Below are 14,815 nucleotides of genomic sequence, written 5' to 3'. Positions count from 1 at the left end.
AAGAGGTTTCATTACGATCACCTAACTCCCTTACCTCCAGACGCTCGAGAGGATCTTCTTTGGTGGCTGGAGCACATGGCGGCTTGAAAGGGAAGAGCAATTTTTGGCGCCTCCCCAGATGTCATTGTTGAGTCTGATGCCAGTCGTTGGGGCGCTCGATGTGGAGATTTTGCCACAGGCAGATGTTGGTCAGCCGACGAATTAAAATTGCACATCAACTGCCTCGAGTTACTAGCAGGATAATTTGCGATAAAATCAGTATCTCCTCTGAAGAGCAATTGTTGCATCCTCCTCCAGATGGAAAATGTGTCGGCGGTGAGATACATCAATCGCCTAGGAGGAACGAGGTCATGTATGGTGGTCAACATTGTGAAGGAGGAGGAGGGGGTGTGGCCAAGCGGCATAGGGAAATGGCCGCGTAAACCAAGAGCTCCGTCCTCACTGACTCACCTGCATCAATCCGCCACAAAAATCCGCCAGCTGAACCCAGAATCGGACACCGGAGGGAACAAATATCGACCCCTCCCCCCCGGATACTACTGTGTCGATCTGACACCCGGAGACTGAGTTACGACTTCCGTCGTAGTGCAGCCTGTACTCCAGGCGGAGCCGTGACCTGGCGTACTGTCTCCAGCCGGGATCTGACAGGAGGCGGCTGGCAAAAGGCACGACTCTGGCCTGGAGCGGCCCTTACACCACACAACTGTTGCCGATTGGAGCATGCTGAGGGTACCCCCTTCCCCCTCTGCTTCTCGGGAGGGTTTTATACAATTAACTGCCCCCGGAAGCAGCCAACAAACGGATCGGCGGAAGCCCGGCCTGCTTGGTGGCTGATGCAGCAAACCTCCACACTCTAGTGCGCCGGAACAGAGGTGGGGAGTTCCTGTGGCGGCGACGGTGATCCGGTGAGTGCTGTCTGGGGTGAGCACACGGGGGCCCTCCATCCGCCGAGGGCCGAATGACCAAGTGGATGGAGTCCCACCTCCCCTCCCTCCGCAACACACCACGGCCGAGACTGTAATGGGGTTATTGCTCTGCAGATATCGGTGCCCAGAGTGCAATATCCTTCCCCCCCCGACCTGAGATTTCTGCTCCGCTGTTGAAGTAATTGCCAGAATCTTCGCCGCTCCACATGGAGCCGCCCGACCTACGCAGCGCCTAGGGAAAGGAGGGGGACCAAGGCCTGACTGCCACAGCACTCACCTGTACGATGGCTACCTCCGACAAGCCCAGAACAACGGGCCCGAAAGGCCACAAAGCGATCCAGTCCAATAGACTGGACCGGTATGCGGTCCTTAGAGACTCGCCCCCCGGTCTGCATCCCGGGAACCAGACCGAGAGCAAACCAGATGAGACCCAGGAACTGACGCTTAAGGATGTAATGGAAGGAATAGCTGGGATCAGAACCTCGTTGGAGCACAAAATGGATACGCTTTCCATTGAAATGAACCTTATGAGGGCAGACCTCACTAAAACCATTGAGAAAATTAAGCCGGTAGAAATTACAGCGGCAAGTCTGGAGGACGACATGTCACATCTTCAAAGAAATGTACATGACTTGCAAACATTCCTCAAATTTACGGAGCACAAGCTGGATGACTACGTAGGACGCATTAGACGAAATATCCTACGCATACTAGGGTCCGTGAAAAGGCGGAAGGCCTGACGCCTGACCTCTTCATGGAGGATTCTGTCGTAAAGCACCTAAAACCTAAAGGTCTCAGCAAATTCTACACGATAGAAAGAGCACACAAGAGTGCCGGGAGGCCCCCCGAAACCCGGGGCCCCACCACGTCCTATACTAGCGAGAGTAGAGACCGAGATGTCATCCTACAAAACGCTAGAACAACAGCGCCCCTCTGCTATGAAAATGCTGACATTACTTTCTTTCTAGACTTTACACATCTGGTTCAGAGGCAGAGAAGATCATTCCTGGCAGCGAAGGAATGACTCAGAGACCGGGGACTCAAATATGCCATGCTCTTTCCCGCAAAGCTCAGAGTAGAGTCAGGGGGAAAAACTTGTTTTTTTTGCCAGCCAGACATGGCCTCAGAGTGGCTGGACATTCAAGCAAATCATGACTCTGGACAGACCAGCCGTGATGCTCATGCCAGAGAACAGCAAAGGGACTGACATCGACTTTGGCAGCAGTTGATGATACCGGGTGTTTAGGCACTTCCCCATCGAGGCCAGCACCCACCATGACCCGAAGGGACCTCCTCTTGGTTTCCCGCCTTTTCCATCCAGCTACCTAGCAATATCAGGAAGCAGAGACTTTACTGGGTTCTGTAAACACACTATGGGAGGGGGAGGGAAGTGAGACGGGTGGCGTACCCCATTCTTTTTCTTCTTTTAGCCAACCAGTTGGGGCGACAGGCACTCTGCAGGTTTCATGGGCAGTTGGGCGCCCGAATTGCAGGGAAGCAGGGTGGGGGTGGTTGGAATGGGGGGTTGGGCTGGGGGGTGAATTGTTGTTTGGTTTTGTTTTTTTCATTGACAGTACAGGCCGAATGGATTAATAGATACACAGACAACTGTATAATCTTCAATGTATGCTCAGTGGGACAGAAACATTAAGCTATTAAGTTGGAATGTTAATAGGCTTGGGGACAAGATTAAACCTAACATAGTGCTCCAGCATATTAAAAGGCATATGCCTGATGTAGTCATGCTCCAAGAAACACATTTAGTTGGTAACACATGCAAGGTCATGCCTAGATATGGCTACACCATGGTGGCTCATGCTGGATTTACATCTAAGTCACGCGGAGTAGGTATAATGTTCAGAAAGTAGTTTCCTCACACAATATCATCTACATGGATCGACAGCCGGGGTCGCTACATTGGGGTCACGGGCACTTGGGAGGATCAAATCATCATTCTCATGTCAGTTTATGTCCCTCCGGGCCTACAGGCCATCAAGTTTAGAGGCCTTAGTGCCATCCTTCTGGCTTTACCAGAGGGTCTGCTCGTACTCAGAGAGGACTTTAATTCTGCATTCTCTGGCACAATGGATCAGCCCCCATACCCGAGTGCTTAGACAGTCACACTGCTGGTTGCCTGGCTTTCTCGATGCAATGGGGCTTGCTGATGGGTGGAGGACCTGTCACCCTGACAGCGTACAGTACACGTTTCCCTCTGGCGCACACACCAGCCTTTCCAGACTTGACTACATAATAGTCCCTGCCTCGCACATAGATTATATCCATGAGGTCCGACACCTAGCTAGGGGTATATCCGACCACTCTCCACTTTGGATACACTTAGTTATCAATCAAACATGGATGGGAAAACTGTGGCCATTAATCCTTGGTACCTCCGCGAACCCAAAATTCTCAAAGACTTGCTTAAACCCATGACTGATTACTTTAGGGAAAATGAAGGCTCGGTGGACTCACCTCAAACTCTGTGGGAGGCCTTTAAGTCAGTGATCCGGGGTCATCCCTGTCTTTGATCTCAGGTGACAAAAAGAACAAGCGCAAGGATATCTCTGACGCTGAGGAAGAGATTTACCTCCTAGAACAAGACCTGACAGGCAACGTTACCCCCGAAGCGATGCACACGCTTCGCCTTAAACAAGACAGTTATAGAGACTTATTGACAGAAAAAGCAAAAGCACTTGGGAGAGACAAGCTGAGCAGGATCTAAGACCTGGGCGACAAGGCGGGAAAGCTAATTTCTTGGCTTCATAAAAAGGAGTGGGCCAGAGCTCTGTAACGCCCCACAACGGACCCACAGGACATAGTTAACCAGTTTGCTGACCACTTTTAAACCGCCGATAACTCAATAGCGCCATATACCGAAAGCGAGGCGGCCAAACTCCTGCGAGATATCTCCCTCCCTACACTCTCCATAGAAGACCGTGAGTTTCTTGATAGCCCTCTGACCGTAGGTGGGATAGCTCTAGCCATACATACGCTACTCTCAGGCAAGGCGTTGGGACCCAACTGCATCCCGATAGAACTGTACAAACTGCTGCCTGGCGAGCTGGCTCCATATCTAAAAGCAATGTACGTGAGCAGCCTGGAGCAAGGAATACTCCCCCTAGACCAAAGGATAGCCTCTATAGTCACTATTCACAAAGAGGGCAAACCAAGGACAGATTGTGCATCTTATCGCCTCATCTCGCTCCTTAACGCAGAACGCAAAATTCTGGCCAAACTATTGGCTAATCGATTGATCAAAGCAATCGGAGGCCTGGTGCATCCGGACCAATCGGATTTATGCCGCGTATAAAAACGGCACTGAATCTCCGCAGGGTCCACAGTGTCCTCGGCCGAGTGTCTACTATACAAAAACAGGCACTAATAATCTCCCTAGATGCCACTATGGCTTTTGATACTCTAGAATGGCCATACCTATTCGCCACACTCACCAAACTGGGATTTGGCTCGGGTGGTACACAATGGGTGGTCCTCTTATACCATGAACCCCTAGCCTACGTGGTAGTTAATAACAAAAAATCAGCTAACTTTCAGCTCAGTCGAGGGACACGGCAAGGGTGCCCTCTTTTCCCCCCCTTTTGTTTGCTCTTACTCTCGAGCCTCTTGCGGCCTGGATTCGCAAAGAACCAGTCATCCGTGGTTTGCGGTGGTCCCCGAACTGGGAAGATCGAATTTCCTTCTACGCGGATGATATCCTCTTGTATCTTGCTTCCCCCACAAAATATTGGATTGCCGTTTTTGACATCCTGACCATTTTTGGTAGATATTCCGGTTTCAGAGTAAACTGGCAGAAATTCCTCCTTTATGTTCTCAAGGGGATCCCGCCCTGAAGGCCTCGAGACTGCCCCTTACCAACCGCAACGGAGGGCTTCACATATCTGGGGATCTTTGTTTCTCTAGACCGGTCGCTTTGTTATTCCCGTAATCTAGTCCCCCCGCTGCAGAGGCTCAAGCGAGATATAGCGAGCTGGAAGGCTCTCCCTCTCTCACTGTTGGGTAAAGCGGCCCTTTTTAAGATGAAGTCTTTGCCCCGGTTCCTATATGCCTTACAGAATTCCCTTGATCCTGTCCCTAACTCTTATTTTAGAGAAATTGAAGGGCTTCAGAGAGAACTTCTTTGGGGTGGTAAACCACGAATAGCTTTGCAGAAATTAACCCTCAACTAGTACAACGGTGGAATTAGTCTACCGGACATCAAAAAATATTACTGGGCGGCACACCTCGTGGCCGTAAACCATTGTACTTATGGTCGTTTTGATGACCCTGGCTATGCCATGGATCGTTGGCTCCTCCCTGGGGGAACCTTCAATAGTGTACTGTATTCTAAACCAGAAAGATATCCCCTTACAGGCCCAACCAGCCAATCTGCGGTGGTGTGGCACGCAGCCAATAGGTCCCTAGGATGGGAAATTAAGCTCACATTGGCTACCCTGCAGTGGCACTCCCAACAAATGGGAGACCTCTGGAAATTGAAAGGATTCACTAAGTGGGACTTTATCGGGATCTCCCATGTCCGAGATCTCTGGGACAAAAACAAGATTAAGTTGTTTACTGCCCTGCAGGAGCAATTTGAACTAGCAGACTCGGAACGCTTTTGCTACTTACTGGCGCGTCACGCACTTAGATCGCTTCTCCCTGCTGGGTCCTCCCCCCTCAACGCGTCTCCCTTAGAGGACAGAATACTGGACGGACATTTACCAGAAAAGGCCATTTCATTAATATATACACACACACTACGAGGAAAGTGGATGACTGATGGCATTTTAATTGAGGATGAGGAGCGGCAGGAGGCAGTGTCCTTCCCAAGAGTAGTTGCCATCTTAGCACGCCTGCGACTCATACAGCTTAAGGTTCTTCACAGGGTCTACGTAACGGGACCCCAACTGATATGCATGGGAGTGACTGGGGGAGGTGACTGTAGGAGAGGGTGCACTTAGTTAAGCACCTTTTTCCATATCATCTGGGACTGTGCTCACATCCAATCCTGCTGGGTCAAAATACACGAGGTAATCAGTGAGGTGCTTGAAATCTCTCTCTGCCCAGAAGAGCGCAGATGCCTTCTCAACATCTGGGAGCCCACTGACTTGAACACCTATCACACATTATGGGTCACTCTAGGGCTTACAATAGCAAAAAGGAACATAGTATGGCTCTGGGGAGCCACTCACGCACACCCACCCTGTCAGACTGGAAGAAGGACCTTGACTGGTGCATGTTCAGGGAGAAAACGGTACACACTGCTCGGGGTTGCCCCCGGAAATGGACCAAGTTCTGGAACCCATGGAATTCCTACAGGTGAAATGTTTGTAGCCCACCCCATGAAACCGATCTTGATACTGTCTCTTCCCCATGACTTCCAATTGGGAAAACTGTTGATTGATGCTTGGTGAACGTCTCCACTGTCACAGCACTTACCTAATCCTATGTACTGTACGTATATGTCAATGACTGTTAATAAAAAGAATTATTAAAAAAAACATTGTGAAGGAGTTCTGGCATTTCTGCCTGGATCACAAGATCAATGTCATAGCGGAATACCTGCCGGGCCATCTCAATCAGGTGGGGATTGGAACTCCAGATTCCTGAGGGATTACAGCGACTGGAGGCTTCATCCTTCTCTATTTACGGAGATCATGAATATGTGAGGTCCTTGCAAGATAGACCTCTTTGCCTCTCGTCTCAATGCCCATCTCCCGCTTTTCTTCAGCTGGAGACTGGACCCGATGGCGATGGGAATGGACGCGTTCCTTCAGCATTGGGGGTCTCAGAGGAATTATGCTTTTCCTCCCTTTGCTCTGATCCCAAGAGTGGCGGCCCTGGTCCGTTGACAGGCGGCTTCGATAGTGTTGGTGACACCGTTGTGGAAGACTCAGTCCTGGTTTCCCACATTATTGGAATTGTCTGTGGATCTTCCCTTTCAACTCCCAATATTCCCGATACTTCTCCAGGACCCAGTGGGAGCACCCCATCCGCTGGTCCTGCAGAACCAACTGTCTCTCATGGTGTGGACGCTCTCAGGAGACACAAGAGCATTGACAGCCTTTCACCGGCAGCTGCCGGCTTTATACAGCAAGCTTGGGCTCCATCTACCCGGAAACGACATTCAGCTTCCTGGAAGCAATGGGTGGGTTGGTGCCTTCAATGGCAGGTGGGTCCCGTGGGATTCAGATGTAAAAGAGGTTTTGAATTTTCTGTCAGAGTGTGCTGAATCGGGTCTTTCCTAAAGGTCAGTTAACAACTTCAGATCAGCACTCTCGGCAGGCCATGACTCTATTGATGGTAAACCGGTGGGGATGCATCCCCTAGTGTGTAAGTTACTCAAAGGTATTAGGGTGGCTAATCCTCCTCGTCCCAGGTATTCAACGTTATGGGATATCTCTAAGGTTCTATCCTTACTTGGCTTGGCCGGATAATAAAGATTCATCTCTGAAACAGTTATCAGCCAAGCTCACCATGCTGTTATGTTTAATTTCATGTCTGATGTGCGTGCATTGGATATGGCAGGAAGAATGTTCTCCCCGCAGCATGTCTCTTTCATCATTACAAGACGGACGAAAACGATGTCACGTTCGGTTGAGTATCCTGCTTTTCCACAATAGTAAATTATGTGTTTTGCAATGTTTAAAGGTTTATGAGGAACGCACTCTTGCTCATAGGTCTGAACCTTTGGGTCAATTGTTGTTAGCGGTTCCAAAACCTTTTTGACCGGTTGGCTAGGTGGGTCAGATGGGTAATGTCAGAAGCAGGCATTGAAATTTCTGTGTATGGCGCTCATTCCGCTAGAGGCGCCATGGCCTCTAAAGCATACATGTTAGGTTCTCGTTTGGAGGACATCCTGAAGGAGGCTGACTAGTCTTCCAATTCAATGTTTAAGGTGTTTTACTACAAGCCTATCTCATATGTTTCTTCTGCTGTTATTGGTAAGCTTTGACCAGGCATAATCAAAAGCCTCCGGTCGGTCCTGACATAGAATACAAAATCTTCCAGCTATCGCAACAAGAATTTTAAATTCTATTAAGGACACGAAGGCGAGGATTATCCCACCCGTTGAGACAGTTAATATCAACTGTTACATTGTATGACTTAGTGATTCATAATTTGTTAATACCCACCCTGAGAAGTCAAACCTTGTGGGTTCCCTATTGTCAAACTTTTTTTCTTTTTCAGGGAACGATTCTAAACAGAACTGAACTGCTGCTCCGGCTGGAGATGTGTGGTAAATAAAATATTACCCTGGCAGAATTTCTAGGCATTAACAAAGTATCATGCATCAAATGAGAGACAGGATCCGTGGTGTCCAAGTTAAGTGGGCTTTATTCCAATAACTCAAAGTCAAAGGGAGAATCAGTTCCATCACCACAGAGGTTCAGGAAGGGTCTTCTAACAATTATTTTCTGAACATGGGTTATATACATTTTATCTTGTACATAGGACGTAAGAAGGAACGCTCGAGGCAGAGCAGAGAGAACATGAGATAAGAACATGTGGGTGTACACTTTATGAGTCATAGGTAGGTGATAGGTAGGTGTCATAGGTGGGTGGTACACAGAGGAGGAGTTTGCATGACCAGCTCGAACTTTGTCCTACTTGTGTGCAACTTGGGCATGACGTGCAATTGACGTGTAACTGGGAGGAGGCTGACTTTCAGTCTAGAAGAGAGATCTCTTGTGTCAAGGCGACCAGCACAGCTAGTACAACTGATATCTAGAGTATTGGGATGTATTATCTGAAGCAAAGGTTGCTCGTCACTAAATGACAGAAAGGGCATATTTATTCGTTCGTTGCATGAGCTTTCTATGGATGCAAGCACTGTAATCCACTTAAACAGAGACAGAATGGCTGGGCCCTATCTATGCAGATGGGTTCTGTGTACCTTCTTCACCAGACTGAAATGTGATTCTGTAAAGCAAACAGATAACTGTTATTCATAATACTGTCTTGGCAGGCCTCTTGCTGGGCTTCTTGCGGCTTTCAGTGTGTCAGGAGTCATGAAAACATTAATTCAGGGACTGGTGGTTCAATCTGAACCACAAAAAGGGTTCAGTACGATATTTATTTAAAAGTGCACAATGTAAAATACATGGGCCTTTATGTTAGCTTAACTTTTGGGAAACTTGATGACAGGCACCTTAATGCAGGACATGAATGCAGAGGCCTAGTGATTCAGGCCACTACAAGGAAATATGCATGGATGACATGCACACACATGTAACATAGGGTATACGTAGGGGGCATCTTGGTCAGGCAAAATTTCATTTTCCTCATTCCCTCCTTGTCCCCTACTTAACCCTTTAGGATACATCTATATTCATGAGACCGTATAGTTGATCATACAGAATCATTTGTTCATCTTTTATCCTTTGTTTACGTGGATGGGGAATACAGGCAGTAGCACACAGGCCGCAAATGGCCAGGCCACACTGTAAACAGAGACAGCAACCAAATATCATAAGTAGGATCATTCCTAGGAAGGTCAGCACTTTCCATCCCCAAGAAGATATTATACCCCAGAGCCAACTGGACCAAGTCCATGTGCCTGGATCTTGATGTATGGCATGAGCAATTTTGTGGAGCCTTGTTATTGCTTCGTACACAGATGGTGCATTATCTGGGATGAAAATGCAACAACTAGATCGGATGACTCTACAAGCTCCGCCCCTATCCGCCAAGATGACGTCTAGAACGAGGCGGTTTTGAAGAACGACAAGTCTAATAGCAGACTGTTCCTGGGTCAAGTTCGCCAGGGCAGATGAAGTTATATTTATAACTGTTTCAAGAGTCCTTGTTAACCTGCGTATCAGTTTACTGTTTTGGACGGGGCCAACGAAGAAAAAGAAACCTTTGTTGAAGTCTGTATATTGCTCCCAAGCTGTTTCAGTCTGATCAATCCCTGCAGAATCTGTCTCTCTCTTTTGTCTAACATGTTCTAGTTGTGAATCTCTGTGATAATGGGATGGGGCCAAGAAAACAGGTGGCAATAGGAATGCTATATAACAAGTCCCACCCCAGTCTAAGGGCAGATGTACATAGGCTGTCTGACCGCAAATGAAATAGGTATGGCGTGATGGTTTGAAAGAAGAAAGTCCTTTATCACTAAACTCTACTACAGTGTTACACTCGCTGTGTCCCATATGTACTGAGCCTTCCTTATTAACACATAAATCACCTTTTGCTGGTAGAACTGAAATAAAAGGTGGACCTGTATTTTGCTTGGGCTGAACATTTAACATTATAAAATTAACGGATGCATTTCCCTGCTCGTACTCTTCATTCTCTAGATCGGTTCCCTTCCTTTGAGGAAATCCGTCTTTGTCTGGAAAACATGCGTCATTCATTACTTTATTCAGGTTTTCATATATCCAGCCACCTGGATAAGCTGTGTACTTTCTATCTATTGAGGTCATTAAGGCAAACCATGCTCCACATGAACCATTGTGTGAGAACGGTAGAGGATAGAAGGGCAGAACTCCCTTCGTTTCTTGATAAGGAGGCAGTTGGCCACATACCCAGCAATCAGTTGCATTGCTGGTCTGGTGAGAATGGTGTAACATACGAATAAAAGTATTGTTACGTAGTGCAAGTCGATATGACAGTTCATGAGGTGGCAGGTCACTGAATGTATGCTCTACAGTATTGTTAAGGGATGAGTGCATATGTGAGGCAAGAGGAAAGAAAACATGTAGTAATAAACTGACACAGATTATAAAAATGCACAGAACAAAAACAATGATCAAAGTAACTATACATCTACTGCGTAATAGTTTGCAGTATTTTTCTCTCATGTTTCCTTTCTTACTATTCTCGTATGTGATCTTATACATGTCAGAAATCTAGCCTAACCGATTCACCACCGAGTGGACTTAGACAATTAAACTACGTCTGACTTACTAGATCTTAATTTAGATTTATACTCCTGCTGAGGGGTCTTTTCTAGCAAAGGTCAGTGTTCTTTATAAAAGTTCCAAAGTTCCAAATAGTCCGAAGTATCTTTTGTAGTGATGAAGGTGAGTTCGGCCTTTACGTCCTTCCACCAACTTCGGCGTCTTCCAACGTGGCTCAAGGGGACTTGAACGATCAAAATTCCGGATGCATACAAAATTCTCGGGGACAATGGCGTGTTCCTTGACCTGGGTGTTGTCAGGGAAGGCAGCAGCAACCTGTGAACAACAAGAGAGTAGTGCAGAAATCAAGGAAGCCAGGTAATCTGTCAGCATGTTACTGTCAACATCAGGTATTTTTTTTTTTTAGGCATAGGCATACCCCACATATTTGGCGGTCTACCGAACACTACTTCATAAGGAGATAGGCCTGTTCTGGAATGAGCTACCATACGCATGTAAAAGAGGGCAACCGGCAAGGCCACCATCCAATCCACGCCTTTTTCTGTACAGATCTCAGCAACTTTTGTCTTAATTGTCTGATTATGTCTTTCATCAAGGCCTGCTGCTTCTGGGTGTCTTACACAATGGAATTTCCAAGTATATCCTAACAGAAGAGACACTTGTTTCATTAATTCAGAGGAGAAAGGCTGACTGTTATCTGAATAGATCACACGAGGTAATCCATACCTAGGGAAGTACTCACGCACTAACTGTCTGGCTGTTGTCACAGCAGTATAACCTGGAACTGGATATGCTTCTGTCCATCTAGATAGTGCACACATAACTACTAAGACATATTTGTAACCTCTACATCTGTCCATTTAGATATAATCCATCTGGAGAACCTCAAAAGGGTGGTCAGGAGGATGGAATCCGCCTTGTTCCACCGGGATGCCTTTACCTGGATTGAACTGGCAACAGATCATACATGTTCACAGATCATACATGTTCGCACTTTCTGTTTCGCTGCTGCACGTAGGTGCTTGTTAAACCAAATGTTCTGTAAACTGTCTAGCATTGCCTTCTCTCCTAAGTGTGCGGGACTATGTGTTGCGCTGATGATTACTTGTACCATAGAATCTGAAAGAAACCATGTGCTTTTTCCCTTAGTCATCCAACCTTGGTTAGTCTGGACCCCTCCTTGTTCAGTCCATTTCTTTATCTCATCTGCAGTGGCATGTGTCTGTATGTCGAGTACATCTTGAGTGGGATCCCTGACTGTCATATTTATTGTCAGTAATGGTACCTCTGTCCTTGTCGTGTCTGTTGGTGTCTGTGCTGTAAGCTTAGCTGTTCGGTCTGCCAGGTCATTACTCTGGGAAATGGTGTCTGTAACTTTGGTGTGAGCTTTATATTTCAGAATAGAAATGGCTGTAGGTAAATGTATGGCTTCTAACAAGGCTTGAATAAGTTGGCCGTGCTGAATCATGGTCCCATGGGAGGTCAAAAAACCTCTCTCTTGCCACAGGACCCCAAAATCATGAACTACGCCATAGGCATATTGTGAGTCTGTATAAATGTTCACTTTCAAGTGCTTAGCTCTTATGCAGGCTTGTGTCAGAGCAATGAGCTCTGCTGCTTGTGCAGACAGTGTGTCTATTTCCTGTGGTCACAGCATAGGCTGCTACTAATTCTCCTGCACTCGTTCTCATGCATGAACCATCTACATAGAGCGTCAGGTCAGGGTCTGGGAGTACAATATCTGTCAGGTCTTGTTTTGGTCTTGTCACTATATTCATAACTTCCACACAGTCATGTGGTGGTGTATTTACTGTACTTGAGGGCAAAAGTGTTGCAGGATTCAGAATATTACAACGTCTGATCTCTATGTGTGGCTGAAATAATGTCAGTTCATATCCTGTCAGTCTCGCTACAGTCAAATGTAAAAATAAATAAAAATATGGCGCGTGATATAATGCTCTTTTTAATTCCTCAAATGCCAAGGTGTGTTCTTGTGTCCTAGGGAGTACAGTCAAAATGGCTGCCTCCTTTGTAGTTAACTGTATGAGTGGTTTGGCTAGATATGCATACTGGGGAATCCATTGCCTACAGTATGAAGTGAGGCCAATAAAGGCACGTACTTCCTTTTGTGTCCTGGGCTGTGAAAGGTTAGTAATGACCTGTATGTGATCTTGTGTTAGTTATCTGTTAGGTATCTGAGTTAAAATGGGCTTTATTCCAATAACTCGAGTCAAAGGGAGAATCAGTTCCATCACCACAGAGGTTCAGGAAGGGTCTTCTAACAATTATTTTCTGAACATGGGTTATATACATTTTATCTTGTACATAGGACGTAAGAAGGAACGCTCGAGGCAGAGCAGAGAGAACATGAGATAAGAACATGTGGGTGTACACTTTATGAGTCATAGGTAGGTGATAGGTAGGTGTCATAGGTGGGTGGTACACAGAGGAGGAGTTTGCATGACCAGCTCGAACTTTGTCCTACTTGTGTGCAACTTGGGCATGACGTGCAATTGACGTGTAACTGGGAGGAGGCTGACTTTCAGTCTAGAAGAGAGATCTCTTGTGTCAAGGCGACCAGCACAGCTAGTACAACTGATATCTAGAGTATGGGGATGTATTATCTGAAGCAAAGGTTGCTCGTCACTAAATGACAGAAAGGGCATATTTATTCGTTCGTTGCATGAGCTTTCTATTGATGCAAGCACTGTAATCCACTTAAACAGAGACAGAATGGCTGGGCCCTATCTATGCAGATGGGTTCTGTGTACCTTCTTCACCAGACTGAAATGTGATTCTATAAAGCAAACAGATAACTGTTATTCATAATACTGTCTTGGCAGGCCTCTTGCTGGGCTTCTTGCGGCTTTCAGTGTGTCAGGAGTCATGAAAACATTAATTCAGGGACTGGTGGTTCAATCTGAACCACAAAAAGGGTTCAGTACGATATTTATTTAAAAGTGCACAATGTAAAATACATGGGCCTTTATGTTAGCTTAACTTTTGGGAAACTTGATGACAGGCACCTTAATGCAGGACATGAATGCAGAGGCCTAGTGATTCAGGCCACTACAAGGAAATATGCATGGATGACATGCACACACATGTAACATAGGGTATACGTAGGGGGCATCTTGGTCAGGCAAAATTTCATTTTCCTCAGATGGACCACCTCGTTGTTGAAGGATGGATGCTGATCTCAGGATTCTGGAATATATTCTCAGTTGAGAATTGAACTCTGCTGTTGTCTCTCCGTTGAGAGTTGGAACTGTTTTTCATTCAGACATTATGGACTGGTTTTGCAAAGAAAGAGGAAGCCAAGATGGTGCCTCTCTATTTTGTTCACTTTGATGTGTTGCCATTAGCTGTTTGACGAGGCGTGGTTTAAAGCCTCATGGGAGATGTTTTTTACTATATGTAGTTTACTTTTCATTGGCTGCTGTTGAGTCAGTAAAGAAATTGAGAAGCATAATCCTCACCTCTGTGTCCTTGATAGAATCTAAAATTCTTGTTGCGATAGCTGGAAAATGTTGTATTATACAAGCCTCGACATTAACACATGTAATTATCTGAATGAACCACCCCCTCCCTCTATCGGTTTCTATGCCGACCTCAATTGTTCACGGAATACACTTACCAAACGAAGTGGAGAAATGACCTAACAACACGGCTGTACCTCTGCGTGAGCCATGAGAACGCCAACTCTATTGTTGTATAAACATGCACTTGAAATTGAAAAAGGACAACTCCTCGAACAGAAAACAATGGCCGCCATCTTGTAGTGTACCCACCACCTAACCCTCATATTGTGGTTAAAACATGCCACCAGTTTATAGACCAATGACTCGCCAAAAGTCAAAATAGCATACACCTTGAAGAATCTCAAATCCAAACTGCATGATCCACATGTAACTGTGAATTCCATAATCATGTAACAAGAAAGAGCACTCCCTAATATTATATACACTCGAAATCTAACTAGTGTGGAAAGTAAATGAAGCGGCATCTGAGACCTATAACCCTTATCTA

This window comes from Lissotriton helveticus, chromosome 7 (assembly GCF_964261635.1).
Source record: "Lissotriton helveticus chromosome 7, aLisHel1.1, whole genome shotgun sequence".
In the NCBI taxonomy this organism is placed as follows: Eukaryota; Metazoa; Chordata; class Amphibia; order Caudata; family Salamandridae; genus Lissotriton; species Lissotriton helveticus.
Note: the sequence above shows the minus strand (reverse complement) of the source record.